The 21768-nt window shown below is 38.6% G+C and overlaps 1 protein-coding gene across 3 annotated transcripts in view; it reads right to left on the bottom strand.

Annotated features, from left to right (window-relative positions):
• FAR1 (fatty acyl-CoA reductase 1) overlaps positions 1 to 21768 on the bottom strand; it is a 78835-nt gene that overhangs the window by 55749 nt on the left and 1318 nt on the right. Inside the window, exon 2 of one of the 3 annotated variants that reach the window (XM_011286730.4) lies at positions 20971 to 21068. The exons of the other annotated variants lie outside the window; for them this stretch is intronic. The gene's annotated coding sequence lies outside the window, so the exon portion shown is untranslated. The remainder of the gene's footprint in view (positions 1 to 20970; positions 21069 to 21768) is intronic. 3 annotated transcript variants of the gene reach the window in all.

Here is a 21768-nt window from a genome sequence, read left to right as displayed (position 1 = left end):
CCCAGTACCTCAGCATGTGACCTTATTTGGAAATAGGATCTTTGAAGATGTAATTAGTTAAGGTAAATGATGTCACACTAAAGCAGAGTGGGTCACTAATCCAATTATCACCAGTGTTCTTATAAGAAGAGGGCATGTGAAGACACAGAGATACAGAGGGAGAACTCCAGAGAACTCCATGTGACAACAAAACTAGAGATTAAAGTTATACAGCTACAAGCCAGAGAACATCAAAATTGCTACCAAAAACCTACGAAGAGGAAAGGAAGGATTCTTTTGCAGGTTTCAGAGGGAGCATGGATTTCAGACTTCTAGCCTCCAGAACTATGAAACAATAAATTTCTGTTGGTTAAAGCCACCCAGTTTGTGGTACTTTGTTACAGCAGCCCTAGGAAACTAATAGAAAGCCAAATACCATAGCAACTAAAATTAGGGTACAGTGGAAAGATCTTCTAAAGATGATGCATGTGCTCTCATGCCATAATATCATGGACACTTTCCAACACACATGATACAGCTTCAGTTACCAAAATACACTCTACTAAATACTTAAAAATGGAATGGCTTTTCCAAATGGGTGCAGGATAAAACAGAAAAAAAAAAGTTTTATATTCCAAAAGTGAAAGATCAAAATAAAGTTAATGTTGAGATCCCAGAACCAATCATTGGGGTGTATTCCTTACTGTGCATTGGCACATTGTCAAATCTCAAGATACAGTAGCAGATTCAGGAAAAGCAGGACTCTGATTATCTACTGCTATGTAACAAAATCACTAAAAAACTCAGTACCTTAAAACAACAATAACCATTTTAATCTCTCTCACGATATTTTTGAGTTAAGAATTTGGGAAGGATTCAACTAAACAGTTCTAGCTGAAAAGTTCTAGCTCAGGATCTTAGATCCTTTGCATCTCTCCACATGAAGTAGTTTGGGCTTCTTTGCAGCATGGCAGTCTCAGGCTAGCTTGCTTACAAAGCTGCTACAGGCTTCACAACCAGTATTCTGGTGAGCTAGGCCAGAAGCTCTCTAACCTCTTCTGACTTTGCCTTGAAAGTCACACAAGTATAACTACTCCTGCATTCTACTGGTTACAAGTGAGTCACAAGACCACTCAAATTCAAGGGGAGGGGCCATAAACCCCACCTCAGGATGAGAGAAGAGTCAAGGTCACAATGAAAGAACATGTGCCATGGGAGATACTGTTAAGACTATCTTCAGACAACACCACCTGCCACGAAGAACATGGCGAAATAATGACAAATTTATTACTTTTGAGACTGCCAACTATTTAATCCATGTTGGACCTATTTCATGGCCCTAGGGAACAACAAAGAGTTGTTTCCTATTACATATTTTCAGCCACCCAAAACTAAAAAAAATGGCTGCATGGGCCTCATACTTTGAAATATTTTGCCTTTTACCAAACAACCTCATTTACTGAATAAAAATTTCATTTTTGCTTGTTTACTTGTCAACTTCTAATCAGTAAGTTACCACTTGGCAGTTGACACACTTCTGGCCAAAAGCAAGCCAACTCATTTCAGTTTGACTATGAAGAGTATATATACTTCAAGATTTCTGATTGTCTTCCATCTGGAGGCATACTGGGAACCACTGGTCTTGTGTCTTTCTGCTATATTTTAATAACTCTGTAATCATTATTTGCTGTTTCAAAACTCAACATAAAAAAAAAAACCAAACTGCCTCTGCAAGTAAGCTGTAAGCAACAAACAAGGGGCCAAAATGCAAACTCAAAATGTACACTATTTACTGTACTCAAGCTGGTAAGAATAGTGGGTTCCTTTCTCCTTTTTCAAAAATTAAGGCTTATGAGGCATTTTTCCACAAACAAAAGAATGGCTGTAGCATCTTGGTTAACATTTCTTTTTTCAATAAAAGATGCTAGTGTCCAACCCTGTTGTGAGCACCCATTGAAGGAGATATAATGGGCACTCTGTTTGCCTACACAGACATTGGCATACGAATACTTAACTCTCTGAATCCTATCTTCCTCAGTGTCTGAGATACTTCTTGGTGGTAAGGAATCTCAATAGGTTCATTAGTTCTTTTAGGGGCACTACATAACTATTTTGTACACATACTCCACTAAGCATGCACTCTAAGGCTTCATTATCCTGGAAAGTCTTAGCCTTTAACAAAATTCAGACTCCAAATTCCTTGGAGTGATGTAAAAAAACAAAAGACATCTTAAAAAGTCAAGTTCTCCTCCGTTAGAAAGTAAATGTCAATTCTACAGAATGAAGATTATCTGCTGACAAGAAAATTTAAAGTTTTCAGCAATATCCATTTCCCTTTGTTTCTGTTTCTGTCCTCAAGGCCTGTACCAGTGGGGTAACTTCTCTACAGTAAAGCCCACGAAGAAGGGTTGAGCTCCGATTAACAGTTTGGTAATTGCTTGTAGTAAATCCATATCTTCAATTCTATTCTGGGAGCAAATAATTTTTACAAAGTAGTTGTCACAAGCCACGTGATTCTTTCTTAAACTATTGTGCAATGCTTTCTCCTTACCTTAATGAAAATGTTTTCATTTAAAGACATGAAATTTTTATCCTGATACTTACTCAGAAAAGTGAAATACAGGGGCACCTAAGTGGGTCAGATGGTTAAGTGTCTGACTCTTGATTCTGGCTCAGGTCATGAACTCACGGTTCCTGAGTTCAAGCCCTGCATCAGGCTCTGTGCTGACTGCACAGAGCCTGCTTGGGATTCTCTCTCTCTCCCTCTCTCTGCTCCTACCCGACTTGCACGTGCTCTCTCTCTCCCTCTCAAAATTAATAAATACTAAAATTTTTTTAAAAAAGAAAAGTGAAAATATAGGATTCAAATATACATAGGCGTACTAATACTTTAAGTGTACCACCAAACACAAGGCTTCTTAAACTTTTCCAACACAACTAAAATTGTGCTTAGCAATTCATGGAAGTTGTGCATTTGACTCCATAATATATCGAAAGACTAACACAAAAATATTTCAAATTCCTAATGTTAAGAGGAAAATATATCATATTTACCACAAACATTACATTTGACCACCTATAGATTTTCCCAAAAATGGACTCAGGCAGATCTTGTGTGGTGTAATTTAAAACTACCAAAATCTGTTCATGAAGATTAAGATCTTTGAGAACAAGCTGGCAGAATCAGGTATTTCACTGGTTATAAAAGTAGTTTAGATTCAGTTTAGAAGCAGCTCAGACTCCGTCTGATTATTACAGCAAACGCCTTGCAACCCTGAACAGCAGAAAAGTGCTTTGAAGCTTCTGCTTTGTGTCACTTTCTTATGCACCTTTTGAATCTGTTCTCAAGGCTGAACCTAAAAACAGGTACATACATCCTCCATGGCATTTTCCAAACCATGGTAAATGGGGCTGGGAAACTGTATACTTTATCCCAACTAGAAATCAATAAAGTGTATTAGCATATCGAAGACTACCAAATGTCCCCAGGTAAAGCAGGCCACAGACCCCTAAGCCTTCATAAATTTCCCAATACAGCTAGGGAAACAACGCTCCTGAAAAGCTCACAAATTACCTTCTAAGGTAATGATTATCCAAAAATAGGCCAAATCTCCCATGGATTTAAATCCCAATGATTTAAAAAGCATGATCTTCTGGGGCGTCTGAGTGGCTCAGTCAGTTGAGCATCCCTTCAGCTCAGGTCTTGATCTCAGTTTTTGGGCTTTGTGCTGACAACTCAGAGCCTGGGGCTGTTTCGGATTCTGTGTCTCCCTCCCCTGCCCTTTCCCCACAAGCTCTCTCACTCTCTCATAAATAAACATGAAAAAAAATTTTTTTAGCATGATATTCCTTTGATGCATAAGATTATTTATGAATTGGGGTGGCTGGGTGGCTCAGTCAGTTAACGATCGGTCCGTTAAGCATTGACTCTTGATTAGGCTCAGGTCAAGCACTTCGTGACACTGAGCTCCACGTCAGGCTCTGTGCAAACATCAGCACAGAGCCTGCTTGGAATTCTCTCTCCCTCTCTGTCTACCCCAACCCCCCCCCCAAAATAAATAAACTTAAAAAGTTTTTTAAGGGGCGACTGGGTGGCTCAGTCGGTTAAGCATCCGACTCTGGCTCAGGTCATGATCTCACGGTCCGTGAGTTTGAGCCCCGCATCGGGCTCTGTGGTGACAGCTCAGAGCCTGGAGCCTGCTTCCGATTCTGTGTCTCCCTCTCTCTCTGGCCCTCCCCCGTTCATGCTCTGTCTCTCTCTGTCTCAAAAATAAATAAACATTAAAAAAAAAATTAAAAAAAAATGTTTTTTAAAAGACTACTTATGAATAAACTATCAAGTCAGTTATTAAGAGGTGCAAAAATGACCAGGTTGTTCAAAAGTACCAAAGACTTCAATCTGTATACAGTTAATAACTCTGGCTGGTGCAACTCCCAATGCTACAAAGCTCCTACCACATACGCACACTCAAAAGGTGAAATTCTGTAATTTCAAGAGAGGCACTCACTGTTGGTGAAGTTGTATTGTCTGAGTTATTATTTTTACTTTTTAATTAAAAATTTGCATTAGTTAAGCTTCATACATTTTATTTGTTTTATTATACCTGCAGAATGTATTAAACAATTGCATCATGAGGATTTAAGACCTACAGTGTTCTAACTAGTCTAGACTTTAAGACAAATATATTTTTCATAATTCAACTAGGAACTATCCATATCCCTAAATGCTGAAGAAAACCTCTCTCCCTCCAAAATGCCTGGACATTGACAATTTTTTTTTTCCACCAAAAGTGGGAATTATTGAGCTAAAAAATGACCCAGCTAAATTGCTGGGATTAAAACAACTTGAGAAGCACTGTTTTAAGGGTCCTACCCTGACTACAGGGCCACTAATGTAGGGGCAGGTGCTCTCCCTGCCTATCAAATCTACACCAACCAAATGTAATATAAGGACTTGGAATCAGGCCCTTTACGGAATAACTTCTCTGAACTTGGATGTGAGTGATCCCTCCAGTCTCTAGTTCTGGGAATCATCAAAAAATATCTTCAAAAGGACTAAATCCCATAACAAACCCTCTTCTCAAAAATTCCTTCCTGGTTTACCTTTAAAATGTTGCCAGGTTCATAGATATAGCTTGCAACTGAATGTCAGGCAGGAATCAGCCCAGAAAGGTACAGAAAATATGAGAGAGGGGTGCCTGGGTGACTCAGTTGGTTGAGTGTCTGACCTTTTCGGCTCAGGTCATGATCCCAGGGCTGTAGAATCAAGCCCCACATCAGCTCTGTGCTGAATGTAGAGATTGCTTAAGATTCTTTCTCTCTGTCTCTTCGCCCATGTGCACACTCTCTCTCAAATGGAAAAAAGAAAAAGGAAAAAGAAAACATGAGGGAAGTGTTTGATGACTTTGTAGATTCTTAGTATCTGTTTCCAGCTGTGAAACTGATTTAAGCTCCTAAAAACCCTACCCAATAAGCCTGTAACAACCGTGGGTTATTGTGCTAAAGATGGGGTGAGAACACGTACAGCAAAGTAAAAACACCAAGAGTATAAAAATTCAGGTAATGTTAGTCAATTTATCAACTGAGACTTAAAGCCACAATGCTAAAAACCCTACTGTAAAGATACTTTCTTTTCTAGAAACTGAAATACAGAATGAAAACAGCCAAAATAAATAAGCACAACAGACCTACCAAAACTCAGTAATGAGTAACTACACTGTTGGGAATGCCACTAACCACCTGACCTTGTGCCAGTCAATTAACTGCTCTCATCCTTCATAAAATTCATTGAAAAGGAGGCCAAATCACTAATGGTTAAATGCTTCCCCTTCTAGATCTCAAAGTCTATGTATTAGAGTTAACTTGTTTCCCAGTAGTATATTAGATCCTCAGAGAATTATTAACTCTAACAGGTCACAAAGGTTATCACTTTAAAGCAATATGCCTAAAATTCACTAGATCCTCAAACAGTCCAGTGTCTCATTAGCGGCTAATTCAACTGTTCCTATCTCCTGAGGCTTCTGCCTAATGTAAAAACCATTATTACGATTTTATTTTAGGTGCAACCTACAAGTTTTTAAAACCATGTATTTCTAAGAACTTTATTTAGGATCATCATTCAAACTAGATGGATGATAAACACAATCTCAGGACTTAATAGAGAATCAATCCCTTCAGACCAAAACACAATTCTAAACCCCATTATCACATGTAGGAGTAATTTTAACACAGACATATATATAAAGGGGCACCTGGATGGCTCAGTTGATTAACTGTCCAACTCTTGATTTTGGCTCAGGTCATGATCTCACAATTCGTGGGATCAAACCCCATGACGGGATGCACGCTGACAGCACGGAGCCTGCTTGGAATTCTCTCCCCCTCTCTCAAAAATATATAAACTTTTTAAAAAATGTACAACTCAAAATACTTTAACAAACCCTTTCCTCCACAGATCTCAACTATATAAGGGCAAGTTAGGCCAAAGTAGTTTCTCTTTTTACCTTTGAAAAAATGGTATTTATATATTTATAAATAAATATGACTTAATATATGACTTAAAAGTCATATATTCTACCTCCTATTAATTCAGGATGGACAGTACTTGGTGGAGTTCTTGAGCAAACAGTTAAGAAAGAATTCTTGAGACGTCTTTGGTGCAAAAAGGTGATTTTATTAAAGCACGGGGATAGGACCCGTGGGCAGAAAAAGCTGCACTGGGATTGTGAGGAGTGACTGATTATATACCTTTTTTTTTGTTGTTGTTGTTACACATTTATTTTTGAAAGACCAAGAGAGACAGCACAAGTGGGGGAGGGGACAGAGAGAGAAGGAGACACAGAATCCGAAGCAGGCTCCAGGCTCTGAGCTGTCAGCACAGAGCCAGATGCAGGGCTCGAACTCACAAACCGTGAGATCATGACCTGAACTGAAGTCAGACACTTAACCAACTGAGCCAGCCAGGTGCCCCTGATTATATACTTTTAAGTTAGTGGGGGTTAGGAATAGCCTAAGTCTCTAAGGAATTTGAAAGCAAGGCTTTCAGGACCTTGAGGGGCTATAAGATAAGGTTACTTTTAGTGTTTAATAAAAGAAAAACATTAAGGAAGTAAGGCAGCCATGAGTTGCTTGAGGAAGGTCACTCTCTGCATGTTTTCAGGGGTGTATCAGTGGGCTGCAAGCTGTAAGGAGATTTAATTTAAGCTACGTTTCTCTTGCCTTTGTTTCCCTCATCATTTTCCTCCCTGAACAACTGTGACCCTTTTAGATCTTTAAGGTTGCTGAAGGTAGAAGGTCTCATCTTCCATAGCTTCTTCCTGCTGAATAGAGGCGTAGAGATGTACCTATCTATGGGTCAAGGTTGGTCAGTTGAAAATTTAATAGGAGTTAGGAAAGGCTAAGGTGGCTATATCTAGAGTTGATAACATATGGGAGTGTCCTTGAACAGAAAGGATCATCTGCTGGCTTGAAGTTGTGGCAGTGAAGGCGTCTTGGCACCAGGTAGAGAGACATGGGAGAAAACAACAAAACATGATTAAAATAACAAGAAGGAAAAGAGGCCCAAATAAGAGTCCTTTGATAGTTGACAAAAATCTTTCTTCAGTCCAGGAGTTTAAACAATTATTAAAGGAAAGAGAGGGATCATTTAAAGCGCCAATCTGAGTATCTGTCAGTTGGATATTCAGAAATATTTTTGTGGTATCTGGAAAGTATACACAGCATTCTGTTTTTATGAGAGTGCAAGTTCCACTTTGTGCAGCAGTTAAAACAGCTAATGCCATTTTTTATTTTGTAGAACTGTTTAATGCATTTGAGTTATTTTAGTGTTTAATAATGTTACTTTGAGCCATTTAAGGCTTTGATTGTGTAATAGGTGGTATGAACCAACATAGAGACTCTCTTTTGTTTAGTAAACAATTGGAGGCACTCTAAGAGAAACAAGAAAAAAAATTCAGGTTAATGGTTAGAGCAAAATTATAAAACCGAGTGTCTGAGTCTCGAGGGCTGCCAGGGAAAAGATTCTTAGATGTCAGGCCTGAAGCATCCTCAGATGGAGTGAGAATAGGCGGTGGGAATCAGATGGGTTTTGCTGGTTTGTAACTCAAATGTTTGTGGTGATCCCTCTGAATGGCCCATAGAGCAACAGGCAAACAGATTGTCTATACTTGAATTTTGTGACAATTCCTTTGAAGTTTACCTCAAGTTGTCTAGTCCAGGAAAACAACAAACATTTAAAGACAATCAGAACTCGAATTTAACATCCATAAAGTTTACCTTGTCTTAAGGAGCATTGCCATGAAACATAATTTTTTCTAACAACCTTCATTCCTAGTAATAGCCAAATCAGGACTAATTCATTTGTAGAACAAGTCCAGTTTTAACAAACTAGGCCTAATTATTTACATAAGCTCAGCAAGAACAGAGATTGGTCATATAGATCTTTCAAATTTTGCTTTGCTGGAACTTTTTATAAGGAATCTCTCTCTAGATTGAACTTTCAGTAGCCTCTCTAGGCCAGAAGCCATGCCAAGTACTTGCCATCAGACATGCCTGCATTTGGGCAAATTCCTTCTAAGAGGTCCCAAAGTATCCTGAGGTGGCTGCACCTGCCAGGAAGTGACATCTTTACTCACCTAACAAGGCTGCTGGGAACTCTGTAAGCAAGGTATCAGGCCAACATTTCCAAGGGGCTTTACTGGCTTCGTGCTTCAGAAAGTCAACCTTAGTTCCTTAAAACTGTTTGGTCATATCTGAGTGTATGTATGTTGCTCTCAAATATGACATTCCAGTCAAAGACTTGGTAAAATAACCAGTATTTCCAATGGTGACCTGTTACAAGGAGAACAGATTCTTATTGAACTTATGCAAACAACTGTAATTGCCATGAAAGTAAGAATACTTACTGAGAGTTTTTGAATTTCAGAGGGTTGAGGTAGGGAGAAAAGTTAAATGCTTTAGTTTGTTTACAAATGAATACTTTATCAGTTTTCTGTATGTCATAGATATCTTAAGAGAAAGTTTACTTAATCTGGAAGGGCAAACATTAGAGAACCAACAATATTTCCAACAAGAGTCACAAAACTATAATCTCCCTCCGTTTATTTAGTCCCATGTTACCAATTCTTGTTCAATTTGAATGCAACTTTTTAGTTCTGTAAATTTTTACCCATTTGTTTTATGATCTTAAAGATGTCAAATACATGTATTTGTCCTAAAATTCCTTTTTATAAACATCCTTGAAGATGAAACACGTTTTGTAAGAGCATCAGAACAATAACTATAAATGACAAAAGACTCAAAAATGGACATGGTTAACAATCTGATAGGAGAGTTCAGTATGATGCAACTGACAAGGAAACTCCGTTATTTCTGTGACACATAACACTTCCACAACTGGAATATCAAGTGATGACCCTATGCCAAAACATATTAAAACTTTGGGAATTTTATGGATATATTTGAGCAGTTATAGCATTTACCAAGCAATACAACCAAAGGCTTACCATCATGTTTGACAGGGCTTTCCAAGTAACGTACCAAATAAAAACATCCAATTGGTCAAAAAGATTTCATTTACAACTTAAAATCCTGGAAAGTTTGTTGAAACCTTAGAAAGTTATAAAGCACATCCTAAATAGGATTACAGATCATCACAAATCTTATTTATTTAACCACGGTGGCAATAAGAGATTCTAAAGGCAAATACGTAGGGTTATACAGTTGTTAGCAAAACCTAGCTCCTTTAACATTGAAGTTTTAAGTAATCAAAGACCTGATAAAGACAAAACAGAAGCTTTGGTTCTCCCAGCCGACAAAAGAGAAAAGACCTTTGTTTACAAATTTATTTTTATCAAGAGCAGATCAACAATCCAAGAAAACTTTGTCTTTTAAACAGAGAGAAAGCAGAATTTTAATCTTATACCAGTGTATTTTTAAAATCCATTCATTTCAACCTTAGTCTGTCCTAACCACACATAAAATTCCTTTCCAAAGATTTCCCTTCACGAACTTTCTACAACTCTCCTTTGCATTCAGATTTTGTCCCAAGCCCTTTCTCTACAAACAACCAGTCTCATTTAGGACAAAATTATTTTATTTTACCTTCAACAAAAATGTATTTTCATTCCTTACATTTTTCTTACATATCTCCTACTTTTCTACACACAGAGTTGCCTTTTCCTATTTCCATCAGTCTTAGTTACATCTAGCAGAATTTTAAGTCTTAGAAACTTTAGTCTCCAGTGGAAACTAAGTGGTAACTAATTGGGAACTGTGACACCAGAATTTTTTAGATGGCAAATTTATGAATCAACTAAACACAAAGCAGCTTTTCCAACAGACCCAAATATCCTTAGTGTCTCTGCAATAAGTCAAAAACATAAACCTATGTTTAATAGTGCTTAAGCATTTTATCATATTTGTTAAAGACCTGGATGTTCAATGAATTCAATCCAGTTTATCATCCAAACAAAAGTTTCGGGTTACCAAAGACCTTGAAAGCTAACTTAACAATTTTCCATGAAAACCCTGAGACAGATAAAATTAACCATCATTTTTAGCCATCTTTTTGCTGACAAATTGCAACAGGGATATTCAAGAGCTTATCTGACCTTCAGTAAACCTAGGTAGAAAAAGTCTTGTATTTAGTGCTGATAATTCTAAAGACATGTGCATCTTAATTAAACCAACAAGTTTAAATTAGTTCAAATACCAAATATGTTCCACTTGGGTCCCCTCATGAAGTCCATCACTTTGTTCACCATTGTCAATTTTTACCTGGGGTCCCAGTGAAGAAATCTGAAGTGGGCAGTGTTAAGTCCAAGGGAGTGCTCTTCACTCCTTGATAGCAAGGAAAGGAGGAGGGGCTAATGGTGCCAGAAGCATGGAAGATGCAGGTTGCACCCAAAGTTGTGCAGAAACAGGAAAAGGGGGAGTGGAATGCAGAAGAGGTGAGATGCCTCCAGGAATGCTGGAGGTGGATAAAAGCCAGTGGAGAGAGAAAGAGGTCTCCCAATCCTAAAGCCATCAGCTTGGACAAATGAGCATATGCAGATTATTTTTTTTTTTCCCCACCAACAAGTGGAAATGGGCAGTCCATGTCAGGCCAGAGACAGGGAACTTCCCCAAAACAACAGCAGCTGCTTGGGAATATTCCTTAAAAGTCTCCTTCCTGAGGTAGACTAACAAGAGACAATTGGTTCCAATTATCATAGTCATTAACTCAAGAAATGAATTAGTAAGAGCCCCCACATACAGCTAGAGTAACCTGAGTCTATGAAGAAGGAGGAACAGTGAAAGAGAGAGTGTCAGTGTCCCCTTCATTAGGGATGGCCTGTGTTTCCTCCAGCAACCTGGGTTCATTCAGAGGAGACCTGTTTAGACAATCATCCAATTATCAGAAGGAAGTTTATCGGCCTGGTTAGTGGCCAAACACATTTGGGCAAACACATTCTGCAAGTGGCCCTCAGGTCCGGATCCTGATTTAGGGCCATGAAAGTCTGGACATAGGATACCTCAGTCCATTTTGCCCTGTTTCTTGCAGAAGAGATCTAACCGATAGATTGCATTAAGGCTAGTCAGTGTTACAGAAGATCAGTCCTTTCCTAAATTTTGCAATTTGAATTGATTCTAGTGGGTTAAAAGGCATCCCAAGGGACAGTCCCTGGGGACTGAAGATCCCATGTTTCTAGAAAAGTAGAGAAGGTCCATTACCAAAAATCCCCGCCCTCAACTTCCAGGGGGTATACCACGAAGGATACATCAGAGGTTCTTGGCGTCAAAGCGACCAGAGGCGTCCCTCAAACAAAACTGTTATGATCACCAACCAGCCACTAAGGGGCCCTAGGAAAGGGATGCTAGCGTCCCTTAGCTTCCCCATTGCATCCTATACTACAAATGGGTGCCTGGTGTATGGACCAAAATACTGTGCCCATGCCATGCCTTGAAAGCCGTGCTGTAAAAGGCTGTGCCTTAGTTTACCTTGTCTTGAGGAGCATGCCATGAAGGTCATGCCTTAGTTTCCTTGAAGGCTGTGCCATTTTTAACCAACGGAAAACACTAGAAAAGTTTCACCATTCTGTAGTTAGTAGAGGACATTGACAGAAAATAGTAAAGACAGAAATCCATCATGATGTAAGTGACATTCCAACACATATAGTCTTTACAGACAACTTCCCTAGGAAACAGTTCCCGGTTGGGTTTCAGCCAGCTCCCAGTAGAAGTTTCTCGGCCAGAAGAAGCTAGACCAGGGATGTGGAGGGGATCACATTAGACCAATAAGGAGGAAACCTCACACAGGAGTCTTTAAGATCAGCAGTCGTGCTAGTCACTTAGGTGGCTGTCTCGTGCCCAGCACAGATAACTTTGTAAGGACAGAAATAAAGAGAGGGCATCAAGTATCTGGGTCTTATTACCATCCCGGCCAGAATACCAACTTCCAGCCAAAAGGCAGAATTTCTCCTCCACAGGCTAGAGGATTACAGCCTGAGCAATCGACATGAAAGTGTTCCAATAAGACCATACTCCTTGAAAAGCCCCTGAAATAGGAGTAAAGGAAGAAAAGAGAAAGTATTCACCAACTTTGCAACAAGGCTCAGAGTCCAGAAGGGAAGACTCAATGCCCCACCCTGGGCGCCAGATGATGAAATGTGAAGTTCACGAGCAAATGGCTAAGAAAGAATTCTTGAGACGTGTTTGGTGTAAAAAGGTGATTTTATGAAAGCACAGGGACAGGACCCGTGGGCAGAAAGATATGCACGGGGGTTGTGAGGAGTAACTGATTATATACTTTTAAGTTAGTGGGGTTTAGGGATAGCATAAGTCTCTAAGGAATTTGAAAGCAAGGCTTTCAGGATCTTGAGAGGCTAATTACTATTAAGACAAGGTTACTTTTAGTGTTTAATAAAAGAAAAACATAAAGAAAGTAAGGCAGCCATGAGTTGTTTGAGGAAGATCATGCTCTGCATGTTTCAGGTGTTTATCAGTGGACTGCAAGCTGTAAGGGGATTTAATTTAAGCTACATTTCTCTGCCTTTGTTTCCCTCATCAGGAGCTATTATAGGAAGTACCAAACACGTATTCCAAAATCTTTGGTAAAATCATTCAACATATGTATTATGCTGGCGATAGTTTATTTTTCCCCAAGAATCCAGCTAAGAATTGGTATATTTTGGGGGTACCTGGCTGGCTCAGTTGTTAGAGCATCCAACCCTTGATCTCAAAACTGTGAGTTTGAGCCCCACATTGGGTGAAGAGATTACTTAAAAATAAAATCTTAAAAAAAAAAAAGGGACTGGTCTATTTTTTTTTTAATTAGGCATATATATAATGAGTTTCACAATTTTTATCACTCAAATATGAAAAATATTTGCTTGTAAAAGGTGAGCAGTACACACAGAAACAAATTTGAGTTGAATTTTAGCAGTATGCTTTTGCCTATACATTATAGAATGGTTTATTAAACTGAATCCATAAACCTGAAGGGTATTTGAATGAGTTCTGAGAGTCTTATTAGAATTATATGAAAAACTAAGTATGCATGTATAGTATAGTAATCCCCCCTTACCTGCAGGGGATACATCCAAGACCCCCAGTGGATGCCTGAAACTACAGATGGCACCAAACCCTACACATACTGTTTTTTCTTATATATACATATATTCCTATGATAAATTTCATTTATAAATTCAACACATAAGAGACTGACAATAATGATAAAATAGAACGATTATAACAATATACTGTAACAAAAGTTATGTGAACGTGGTCTCTCTCAAAATATTTTATCACACTTCTAATGATGTGAGATGATAAAATGCCTACATGATGAGATGCAGTGAGGTAAATGGTGTAGGCACCGTGACTTAGTATTAGGCTGCTACTGACTTTCTGATATGTCAGAAGGAGGATCATCTGCTTCCAGACCGAGGTTGGCCATGGGTAACTGAAACCATGTAAAGCGAAACTATGGACAAGGGGAGATTACTGTTTATTTTTCTGAGGCTAAAGCACAAAGATTTGAGGAGATGCTCAAAGAGGTTCATGACCTTTGGCTAAAAATCTCTGCATTATGGAACATATTTTAAGATTTTATTCTCAGTTAATACTTCAAAGTATTTAAGTCAATACTCCAAAATAATAATATATAATGGTAAAAATTCCTTAAATGCAAGGATTTCTCATATGACTGTCATGCCAACATTTCTGGCAAAAATTCCATAAAAGACAAGAATGATATAAACTAGATATTTCAAAGTAATCTAAAAACTGTCAAACGATTAACATTTAAACACACACATACAAGCCACCAGTTACAATCTCAAAGTGATTTATATTTGAAAGCTGATGCCACACACACACAAACATTCTAGATAAAATGGATCCATTAACACATGAGGTACTAAGATACTCAGAAGGTTTTTCAATGGAACATGTCAAATAATTCACCAGACAGACAGTGATACAGTCATAAAGAAGTGTGTCCATGTTTGTAATACAGAAATTGGCTTTTTTCAAATATTGATTTAAGATCTAAGTATGTCAATAACATGCCGTAGAGTTCTAAAAGATATAAAGAGATACAGATTTAGGGGCACCTGAGTGGTTCAGTCAATTAAGCAACCAACTCTTGATTTCAGCTTAGGTCATGATCTCAGTCGTGAGATGGAGCCCCACATTGGGCTCTGCACTGAGAGTGAAGGGCCTGCTTGGGATTCTCTCTCTCTCCCTCTCTCTGCCCCTCCCCCTCACACGTGCACACGCATGCACTCTCATTCTCTCTCAAAATAAATAAACATTTTTTTAAAAGATGGGACTTTTTCTATGAAGCTAAAGTTAGATTTTTCTAACTACATGCTTTCTCCAGGTGATCACCCTCATCTCACCCCCTAACATTCTTTCTCCTTGTCTAAATCCTACTTTCATTCAGAAATAATGTCATCTCTCATTTAGAATCTCTATCACCAATTTTGGTATATGATATCATGTTGCCACATTCTGTTTTATATACATATACTCAGTCATTACTCCTGAATTACAGATTATTTTATATGATTTCCCCTGCTTACCACAGTATAATATACAAGTCTCAAAATATGAACAATTTATACGAACAATTTCCACTTCATTTAGATTAGCATGTCTATTTTTACACTCATCATGCTGTTTAGTAATAACTGGTAAAAATGAGTAGGGATTTGCTTCGGTTTATAATTTTTAAAATTGGAGATGTGCATGGCACAAAAAGAGACACATAGACCAACGGAACAGAATAGAAACCCCAGATCTAGACCCACAAACGTATGGCCAACTCATCTTTGACAAAGCAGGAAAGAACATCCAATGGAAAAAAGACAGTCTCTTTAACAAATGGTGCTGGGAGAACTGGACAGCAACATGCAGAAGGTTGAAACTAGACCACTTTCTCACACCATTCACAAAAATAAACTCAAAATGGATAAAGGACCTAAATGTGAGACAGGAAACCATCAAAACCTTAGAGGAGAAAGCAGGAAAAGACCTCTCTGACCTCAACCGTAGCAATCTCTTACTCGACACATCCCCAAAGGCAAGGGAATTAAAAGCAAAAGTGAATTACTGGGACCTTATGAAGATAAAAAGCTTCTGCACAGCAAAGGAAACAACCAACAACACTAAAAGGCAACCAACGGAATGGGAAAAGATATTCGCAAATGACATATCGGGCAAAGGGCTAGTATCCAAAATCTATAAAGAGCTCACCAAACTCCACACCCGAAAAACAAATAACCCAGTGAAGAAATGGGCAGAAAACATGAATAGACACTTCTCTAAAGAAGACATCCGGATGGCCAACAGGCACATGAAAAGATGTTCAGCGTCGCTCCTTATCAGGGAAATACAGATCAAAACCACACTCAGGTATCACCTCACGCCAGTCAGAGTGGCCAAAATGAACAAATCAGGAGACTGTAGATGCTGGAGAGGATGTGGAGAAACGGGAACCCTCTTGCACTGTTGGTGGGAATGCAAATTGGTGCAGCCGCTCTGGAAAGCAGTGTGGAGGTTCCTCAGAAAATTAAAAATAGACCTACCCTATGACCCAGCAATAGCACTGCTAGGAATTTATCCAAGGGATACAGGAGTACTGATGCATAGGGCCACTTGTACCCCAATGTTCATAGCAGCACTCTCAACAATAGCCAAAGTATGGAAAGAGCCTAAATGTCCATCAACTGATGAATGGATAAAGAAATTGTGGTTTCTATACACAATGGAATATTACGTGGCAATGAGAAAAAATGAAATATGGCCTTTTGTAGCAACGTGGATGGAACTGGAGAGTGTGATGCTAAGTGAAATAAGCCATACAGAGAAAGACAGATACCATATGGTTTCACTCTTATGTGGATCCTGAGAAACTTAACAGGAACCCATGGGGGAGGGGAAGGAAAAAAAGAGGTTAGAGTGGGAGAGAGCCAAAGCATAAGAGACTGTTAAAAACTGAGAACAAACTGAGGGTTGATGGGGGGTGGGAGGGAGGTGAGGGTGGGTGATGGGTATTGAGGAGGGCACCTTTTGGGATGAGCACTGGGTGTTGTATGGAAACCAATTTGTCAATAAATTTCATATAAAAAAAATAAATAAAATAAAATAAAATAAAATTGGTGATGTGCATTTTATGTTGGCAACTTTCCGTAATACAAAGTTTAAAGGAGATTCCTTCTTCTACTAGAACACCTGTCAAAGACAGGTCCAATAGTTTTCATCTTTGTACATCTGCCCAGTGGAGAGTAGATAAATTTACATCAAAACACATTTCATTATTTACACAGAACTTTCAATGAAACTTTAACAGCTTTTGTGCGATACTTTATTTAAATAATTCTTTGATTAAACTCAGACAAAACACATATTCACTTTTAACTATTTACTAAGTATCTACTACTTTCTCAAATATCCTGTCTTAGTAAATGTAGGATATCAAAAATAACACATCCTCTCTAGTACATTGAGAAGCTAATAGTACTCTCAAGGATCCATGGGAAAAAAGGGCAAGGAGAGAATGCAAAGGGATGAAGTGAAAGAAAAACGAGTAAAAAGCTACTATAGTTTTTTAAAAGAGATCTAAGGCACCCACATTTTTAATTAAAAAGAGGGCATACAGTTTGTTCAGGCTGGACAAGTCTAAAGGTTCCCTTCCCCACTCCATTTTACAGATGAGGAAACTAAAGCTCAGAGAGGGGAAATGACTTGCCTCAAGTTACACATCAAGTTGCTAGCAAAACCAAAATTAAAACTCCGATCTGCTGATTCACAGTACAATTTGAATTTTCCACATCAAAGAACTTTCTTCTATAATATTCATTAGCTAAAAAGAATGACTATTTTATTATTAATATATACTTCAGTTCTATATATTACATCATACTAAAAAGAAAAAAGGTTATAAGCTAAGTAGAGGAAGGAAATGAGAAGAAAATGCACACAGCAAACTGCTAAGGCAATGTACATGCAGACTACATGCATATACCACTCTTCCTTAATTCTGAGACACACATTTGACTTTAAGACACAGGAGCCATTGGGAGTCCCTCTCTACTTATTAGATGGAGTGCTGTCCAATTCATGAATCATTTTTCTGTTTTTTTGTTTTGTTTTGTTTTTAAATGCTTATTAATCTTTGAGAGAGAGAAAGAGAGAGAGAGAGAGAGAGAGAGAGAGAGAGAGAGAGAGAGAGAGAGAGAAAGGGCAGAGAGAGAAGACAGAGAATCCCAAACAGGCTCCATGCTGTCAGTGCAGAGCCCTATGTGGGGCTCAAACTAACAAACCATGAGATCATGACCTGAGCCAAAATCAAGTGTCAGATGCTTAACCAACTGAGCCACCCAGGCGTCCCATGAACCATTTAACAGAGACAATTAGATCTTCAAATTAAAAAAAAAAAAAAAAGATAGTATCCATTGCATAAACATTTTATTTTTTAATTTTTTTAACGTTTATTTGTTTTTGAGACAGAGACAGAGCACAAGTGGTGGAGAGGCAGAGAGGGAGCCACAGAATCCGGAGCAGGATCCAGGCTCTGAGCACACAGCCTGACATGGATATCAAAAATATCAAACTCACAAACTGTTGAGATCATGACCTGAGCCAAAGTTGGACACTGAACCGACTGAGCCACCCAGGCGCCCCATATAAACATTTTAAAATAAACTCTGTAAATTACACCTTCATTTCAAAAAACTACGAAAATATGAAAACATACACCTCTAAAGGTAATATAATTCACCCTTAAAAGACACACAATAATCACCATCATTTAAGAGCCAGTGTCACAGGACAAACACACAGAGCAACAGTCCCATCTTCTAACGTAACAGTTACTGAAGACCTAAGGCTATGTGGCATTTTTTTCAATTGTAGTTATTAATATAAATAAGTATTTCTTGCCCTTGATCTTACATGCATGAGATTTGGAGTTTCGCAAAGCAAGGTTTGAATCTCAGCTCTCCTCCTAGCTCTCCAACCTTTGGAAAGTTACTTACTAACTTCTCTGAGCCTCATTCTCTCATCTGTAATAGGCTATCCACTTTGGAGAACTGTATGAGAGCTAAAGGTAATAATTTATGTAAAGGAACAGTACAATACCCAGATGAAATATTATATTTCCTCCCATGATCCTTATGGGCCAAATTAAACTAAAAACTAGACCCTGTTCTTCTTGACTTATAAGATTCTTCCATCTCCATTGCAGAGATCAGAATAAACCTGTAGTAATCCTGGGGCAAATCCTACTCGTTTGCTTTTGAATAATTATTTGATAAGAAAAGCTTATTTTATTGTCTTGAAATTCATCTCTTTTCTTCTTTAAATTGGGAACAGAAAACAATGACAAATTTTAAGTTAAATTGGTTACATGTAAATTCAGCACTTTCATATTGTCTTACTGAACTGAAACTCTAAGCCCATTACAACCCCACTAGAAGAGAGGAACTACAGAACCAATGTGTGCGAAGAGGAAAGGGTGTAAAGTCCAAAAGACACAGTTGAAATGATTCACTCAAGTGAGTGGTTTGCTTTGTTTAACCTTAAATTCATGTATTAAACCTTAAAAGAACAACATTCAGAGTTCAGAAGAGCCAAGACCGTATCTCCAAGCCTCAAGGTGATTTAGCAACCTGATCCCTCAGATTAAACAAATGCCATCTTTCAGTACGTACAGTTTCAGGATGTGTCTAGTCACTTCCAAGACAGGAAAGTATCTACCAAAGTATCTCACATGCAGCAGTATACACTGAAATAAGGCCATCTTTTCCTCTATCCGAAACATAGTTCAGACTAGCTCACCCACACATTTCCTATTAGCTCATTTCAGCAGAATGACTTTTCCCCCCATATATTAAGTAATGCCCATTTACTTAAACTGGGAAAATACAAAGAATATGAGCATTTTTAAGCCACCCATGATCTTACCAGCCAAAGATTAAAATATTAGAAAGGAACATACGAACATCTTTCCTATGAATCTGTACACCATATTTTAAGTTTGTATAGAGCCATTAAATATGAGTCACTTGCCATTAAATATGAGTAACTACCAGCTTATACCTTAGTATCTCCATTCTGGTTTTTGAGACTAAATTCACATAACTTTTTTCCTGACTTAACTCAATGGTTTGTCAGAGTCTCTCAGCTACACGTTGTTGACTACTTTCTCTATTTCTATCCTAAGTTTTCCAAAACAGTATATTCTTCAGTATCTACAAAAGTCTCTCCAACTCCTCTTCTTCTCTCCCTTCACTGTCTCTCTTCTATTAATTCCTGACAATTTATTTTAAAATGGCTCAGGCCAGGGGTGCCTGGGTGGCTCAGTCGGTTAAGCAGCTGACTTCAGCACAGGTCATGATCTTGCCGTCAGTGAGTTCGAGCCCCACATCAGGCTCTGTGCTGACAGCTTGGAGCCTAGAGCCTGCTTCAAATTCTGTGTCTCCCTCTCTCTGCCCCTTCCCCATTCACACTCTGTCTCTCTCTTTCAAAACTGAATAAATGTTAAAAAAAAAAAATTGTTTTTAATAAAATAAAATGGCCTAGGCCTGACCTTCAGATTTGCCTGTCAATTGTGAACCTCCAACAGTTAACACAGTGCCTGGCATGAAACATATGCTCAGTTAAAATTTACTGATTGACTTTGTCAATACTGACCTGCCACTTATTAGCTGTGTGGCATCAGGCAAATTAAATCTCTCTGAATCTCAGTTCCCTCATCTAAAAAACAGGGATAATCAAAGGAAGATGATACTCGGAAAGCTCAAAACAGCGTCTGGCACAAAGTAGCACCCACTAAATTTTGCTATTATTATCAACATAATCTAGTATAGGACTCAAAAATGTTCCTGATTATTTTTTGGTTGAACACCAAATCTACCTCTCAATAACCCAACTTATTTTCAACATATTCTCTTACCACAAAAATCAAAAAATATTTTCATGCTCTTTCCCTTACTACCCGTCTCCAATCCATCATCAACTATTGGTTTTCTTTTTTTTTTTTTTAAGTTTTTTTGGAGAGAGTGAGCGAGCAGGGGAGGGGGACAGAGGGAGGGAGGGAGGGAAGGAGTGAGAGAGAGAGAGCGAGAGAGAATCCCAAGCAGGCTCCACACTCAGCATGGAGCCTGATGAGGGGCTAGATCCCACTGCCCTGGGATCATGACCTGAGCCGAAATCGAGTCAGGAGCTTAACGGACTCAGCCACCCAGGCGCCCCCATCGTCAACTATTCCAATTCTTCTCTCCTAACCACCATACAGAACCATTATTTATAAAACTAAGCTACAACAGACTTAACTGATCTCCACACTTAAATCTTCATTCAAATGTTCCATCCTCCTTAAAATCCATTTTTTATGTGTCATTCTCATCCACAGTTGCTTACAGCTTGTCCAAACTTCTTGAATGTCATCCTCAAGTCTTCCAGTAACCCATATCCAAACTCTTCAAAAGGTGTCTCAAAACTCACCCCTTCCTGGAAACCTTCCCTGATTAACTCCATACCACTCAGATTACTTCTTTGCCCCGAGTCACCTCGGCACCTCAGCACTTAGGTATTCTGTCATCCTAAGGGTAAAATGTGATCAGTGAGTAGCAATACCAAGAAATTTCTTCCACAAAATTATTTCTACTTGCTAAAGAACGGTCCATTCGCTATGATGCTTTGTTGAGCTGGCTCAGAAGGAACTATCGTATACAACATATGCCCTCTTTGGTTTCCGTCCTCGGGACTTCTTGTCTGTCAAGAAGTGCTAAACTGTTCACAAACCTCTGCCCTATCCTCAAGCAGAAACTACATCTCGGCGCTTATCACCTCCTCGAGGCCGTTTAAATTTTCTGGACACGTGGCAGTGGGCCGCTTTCTTTTCTTCTACCTCTTCTCTGCCCCCAACCTCTGCCCACATCCCACAAATAAAAATTCCCAAAGGCATCAAACAGAAAGGCAGCAGTAGTGACACACACATACCATGTGTTTCTTTCCTCTAAGTGAAAAAAAAACGTTGAACCTACTTAGGTACAAAACTCTTCCCAAGGCTAAAAACCTCCCCAAAAAGCATGATACATAATCAAATTCTACTGCGTGGAACTGGTTGATCCTACAGTAACAGAATTGTACTTATGTGTTAATTGTCACTGTGTTACTGTAAGAGATCTTGCATCATTTTTATGCTGTATTACATGCGCCCAACAAGATAGTTAAATTCCCCTACAGGGCAGATTTTCTGAGAGTATCTTCATGCTTTAAACCAACACGGTCTAATTTTTT

This window comes from Felis catus, chromosome D1 (genome assembly GCF_018350175.1).
Source record: "Felis catus isolate Fca126 chromosome D1, F.catus_Fca126_mat1.0, whole genome shotgun sequence".
Lineage (NCBI taxonomy): Eukaryota > Metazoa > Chordata > Mammalia > Carnivora > Felidae > Felis > Felis catus.
This window is presented reverse-complemented; position numbering and strand designations above follow the sequence as displayed.